The sequence below is a fragment of the Phocoena phocoena genome, chromosome 1, assembly GCF_963924675.1.
Source record: "Phocoena phocoena chromosome 1, mPhoPho1.1, whole genome shotgun sequence".
In the NCBI taxonomy this organism is placed as follows: domain Eukaryota; kingdom Metazoa; phylum Chordata; class Mammalia; order Artiodactyla; family Phocoenidae; genus Phocoena; species Phocoena phocoena.
In genome coordinates, this window is record NC_089219.1 from 23,090,184 (window position 1) to 23,095,471 (window position 5,288).

Below are 5,288 nucleotides of genomic sequence, written 5' to 3' on the forward strand. Positions count from 1 at the left end.
GCCTGTCTCCCATCTCTGTCCCTGAGCTGTTGATTTAGTTGGCACTGCATAGTTAACTCACACGCGAATATTAAATCCCATCGTGTGAGTCTCAATGTGTGGCTCTGGCCTGTAGGGTTTTCTTTCCCGCCCTGATCCAACACACTTGCTTTTCTTTCAAGAGCCTGTCATCTGCAAAGCTGAAGAGCCTGCCTCCCCAGGGGGGTGATTGCTAATGATGCTGTGGATCTGTGTGGACTGAAGGCTGCTGGGAGGCAGAGACTGCAGCTGACATTCTCCCATAAACCTGAGCCTGGTCCAGAGGGGCTTGCCAGGACCGAGGGCTGGTGGGAAGTGATGGCATCAATGAAATGAGCTGGGGGTTCTCGCTGTCCCATAAATTCTTAATTCAGATGAAAGGATGTTGGATCCTAAAGTCACTAGAATAGGTTGAATCCTCTGGCCAATGGAGAAACTGAGGCACAGAGTATCAGCTGGTGTGCAAACAGAATCAGTACCTCATAGAGCCAGTCTTCATTGAAGAAACTGAGGCCCAGGAAGAGGAAGTGTCTTACCCAGGGCCACACAGCAAGTCTGTGACAGAGCCAGGAGTGACTCGGGTCCCTGCCAGCCAGCCCACTCCTCCTCCCACTGCACCCCTTGAGGAAGCCTGGGGCTGGGAATGAGCTGGGCTCAGGCCACTGGAATATGTCCCCAGTAGGGGTGTGTTGCATCTCTGCTGCGTGTTTGGGGATGGAGCCCCTTCAGCACACCTGGCACCACGCAAGGCACGTGATCACAGCCTCATCTGATCCTAATATGATTGTTCCCATTTTACAGGTGAGAAACTGAGGCCCAGAGAGGGCAGTTGACTCACGCAGAGTCTTGCAGCTCATGGGTGGGCACCCTATCAGCCCTGTCTCCTGCTTGATGGCTCTTTGCGGCACTGACCAGCCGCTGATATGCCCACCTCCCACGTAAGGTCTAGGAAAGAGGGCTCTCTGCCTGTCTTGTTCATTTCAGTATCCCTGGTGCCCAGGGATAAATAAAAAATATATTTAAATAAATGAACGAATCTCTTGGGTTCCTGCCTACTCCATGACTGGGAAGATCTGAGACCCCGAGCCAGGCTCCCAGACAGTGACAGGCACTGACTCTGCTCCCCACTCCTGACCTTGTCCTGCTGGGTGGGTTGGCATCCGGCTTTCTCCCCATCAGTGTTCCAGCCCCAAGTCTCCTCCTGGTGTCCTGCCTTTCCCCACCTGTCCATGTCTCCCTCCCTCTCCTGATGCTTTTCTCCTAAAACCCCATTCCCAGACCTGACCCCAGCTTTCCTCCTGACCCAAGAGGCTAGCACAGGCTCCCAGAGCCTTGGCACTTGTCTGGCTTCTTCTGGACTTGACCCTGATTTGTACCCTGACCAAAGCTTGACTTGCCCTTTGTAATCTTGTAAGGGGCAGGACAGAGAAACGAGGGACCTCTCGCTAATTCACCAGCTCCCCTTCCCCGGGACTTTCTGAAGGCGCAGAGGCAGGCTGACTGGAGGTCTGACAGTCTCCTCGAGGTCAGGGCCAGCCAGACTCCAAAACTGAGGCCTGGGCACCTGATGGAGCTCCCTGCAGACTTGACCACCCCAAACAGACGCCAGCTGGCCCCTTCCTGACAAGTTCAGTGTGATCTGAGAGTCAGGGCTTCCTGGCTCCTGGGATCTCCCTTGGAAATCAGGGACCAAGGACCGCTGGAAGGGGCAGGGTTGTCCCAGCAGCTTCTCCACCCAGCACCAGGGAGCCCCCGCATGACCCTCCCCAGCTCAGAGAAGCGCAGGGCCCCCGTGTGCAGAGGGGCACACTGAGGAGGAACGCTGGCCTTGATGCCCAGAAAGGAGGAGTGTTGGAGGGGAGGGGATCACCCCCATAGGCCCGGTCCCCAGGGAGATGGACAGAGGCACAGAGGGGACACCCCCGCAGTCCTCAGCCCTGCTTCTTTAGTCCCTGGGATTTTCCCAGATGAGGTTGGGGGGTTTCTAGGGTGTGCTTTTTCCCCAGCCCTCACATCAGTCAGGGCCACAGGGATGTAAATGTTGGGGCCCCCACTGGTGGAGATAAGGAAGGGTGGGCAGTGGTTGGGTGGCAGGACAGCCAAGCTGTGTCCTTGTCATAGTTCTGGGGCAGCAGGACCACTTTGTTCTTCCATGTCCAGGGCTGGTGTGACTATCTCCCAGGGGCTGGGGGAGGAACGAGGCACGTGGGTCTCTTAACAGCCTCATGAGGGTCTCTTGGCCGGGGCTGTTAGCTTTGTCTCATGGATGGAGAAATCAAAGGCCAGAAAGAGAGGCCCTGGCCAAGCTTACACTGTGAGAGTGACTGACACAGGGCAGACACCCAGGCTGCCCCGCTCCCTTCTCCTGGGTCTGCTGCTCCCCTTCTGGAATCAGAGTTTCTTGATCAAGGACCCTAGCGGTCATCTGGTCCAATGGCCCCTCATGGCTAGGTGGTGCTCAGCACTTCTCGCTGTGCAAGGTCGCCCAGGGCCTGGATGGAGCCCTGGAGACTGGAGGCAGCCTCCTTGCTTACCTTAGACAAGTTCCTGTATCTCTCAGCCTCAGTTTTATCCACCTATAAAATGGGATAATAATATGCCTATGCCCTGAGGCCGTAGTGAGGGTTAAACACCACTAACTTTATTTTATGCATATGAAAACTGAGGCTAGGAGAGGCCATGTGAATCGCTGAAGGTCTCTCAAGGCAAGTCAGGATGCGACCCCAGATTTATCTAACTTGAAAGCCTGTCCTTTTAACTGCTTTGTGGTGCCACGTCCTCTGCTGTCTAGGAGTCTGTCCTAGTACTGCAACTCGGCCCCTCCAGCTGAGGTCACAGACGGGGCCTTCTTGCTTGGCACACAGGAGCCCCCAGAGCATTGAGAATTTCCCCAACACACACACAGAGCACACAGCACATGCCCCCTGTACCTTCACAAACAGACACACACCGTGCACATACCTCTCACAGACACATTCACACGCAGGCAGGTACACACACATACACAGGCATGTAGACACGCAAATGCCACCCTCACGCATGTGTCACACACATACACACACACGCACACAAACCCAACCCTTGGAACTGACTCTCCACGACAGAAGAGTTATTGGGAGGGTCAGTGTCGGCGACTGGTACCTCCTTGTAGGGGACTGGGCACCTGCTGGCAGGGATGGTGGTCTCTCCATACAGGCAGGCCTCCAGGTTTGCAGAATGGGTGAAGATGTGCAGTTCCTGGAACGGGAGGGGAGAATGGGAGGCTGGGGGAGGGGACTGGAGCCTGAGGTTTCCCGGGAGGGCACAGGGGGTCATGAAGAGGATGGTATAAGCTCAAGGTTGGGGCAGGGGTGTTGCTCTGAGGTGGAGTCCAACTAGGATGATGGAGGGTTAGACGGGCCCTACTGCACCCAACCTGCCCCCCAGAGGTGGGAATGTTGATAACAGCAGGGGTGCTGACAGCTGCGGCCCACTGAGTCCCTGGTGCTTGCCGGTGCTTTACATCCACTATCTCCTATTTCCTTCATGACAGCCCTGTGGGAGGGGTATGGAAGGAAGGAGCCATGGGAGGCCCTGGCGAGGGGTCCTGGCTGGACTGGGGCCGTGCACCTCATACTCCTGCTTGAAGCCGTAGCCCTCGGCCGTCTTCATCTGGTTGATGTGCTGCAAGAGGTCGGCCACACGCACCGCGGGATGCAGCTGCCCCGTGTGGTACGGGGAGCCCTTCCGGCCACACGGACGCCGCGGTGAGCCCCCCAGGAGGCTGCTGGCCTCAGTGACCCCACCACTGCGCTGGTCTCCTGTAGTCAGAGAAAGGGAAAGGGGTTTCTGATACACACGGGCCCCAGCCTGGGGAACCCCAGACGGACTCAGGGGGCCGAGGGAGGGAAGGGAGCACGGCCAGCGTGGAGGACGCCTGGGTTGTTTGCTGGAGCCAGGCAGTTGGCTGGGCCCACCCTGGGTGGCCCCTTCCCTGCTGCATCTGTTTCCCCATCTATAAACTGAGGGGATTGGTTCATATGAACTCGCAGGGCCCTTCTGGTTCGGCCCTGCCTGCTGTGATCCCGTGGTCCCCTCCCCTCCTGGGCTCCCCTGCAGGGCCCACCCCTCTGTGACTTCACGTGCTGCCTGCAGGGGGAAGCGCTCAGCAGAGCCCGTGACATCCCTCCTTCCTTCCCCTCTTCCAGGGAACAATCTGGAACATTGACAACTCCCAGCAATTACCCCCATTCAAAGACAAGCAAGTCCCGAAACCAGCTGCTGCCGCCACCCCTTCTGCAGATTAACGGGAAGCACCTGAACAGAGGCGTTTCTCCTGCGTAAGCATTTCCGTTGTCAGCCTGTGCGTAGGCTCAGCCCGTGGGGAAGCGGCGGAGAGGTTCACGGTGCCCCACGGGCCCCACGAAACTATCCCCTCCCTCCAGACCACCCCTCCCCGGCTCTCCTGGTCAGCATCTCAGTCCTGGGATTGAGAAACATCCCCCACCCCCACCCCCGCCTCTGAAAACAGTTGTCGCAAGTATTTTGCCCTGTTTTATAGTTGCTTACAGTGGGAGGGAAGCCCAGCCGTGACTCCATCATGGCCAGAAACTCCACTGAGGCTTGGAAAGAAGTGACTTGCCACAGGTAATATTTCCCAAAGTGTGTTTCAGAGAACACCAGTTGTGCAAGATGATTAAGTGGTAGTTCATTTACAAAATAAACATTCAACTTTTTAAAATGAATCTGGAAAATTTTGGTTGAAACAAAATTAAATAGGTCTGTTCCCTGCAGGACATCTCAGGACTTGCAACAAACTAACATGCATTGTGACTCTCCAGGAGGACAGCAGAGGTAGCAACACTTCCCTGATTTCTTTTTTTTTCCAAGGAGGTTTTTCTTGTTTGCTTATTTCACTAAACATCTTTAGATAAAAAGTGTAATGGGGTGATTAAGAGCAAGGACTCTGTTAAGACAGCCTGAGTTTGAATCCCAGTTATGCCACTAATTGGCTGTGTATCCTTGGGGAAATTACTAGCCCTTTCTGAACCTCAGTTTTCAAGTGCCAAATGAGGATAAAGTCACTACTATCCAATAGAGGTATTGTGATTATTAAGTGAGACGATGCATGAAAAATACCCAGTCCATTGTTGGCAACTGGTGAATGCCCACAGACAGCAGCTGTTGGTATTATTAGAATCTACTGTGAAGTCAGACACCCACTGAGTCCCAGAAAGCTGAGGGCAGCTTCTCAGAGGAAAGAAGGAGCCGACAAGAGTGGTGCTTGACCT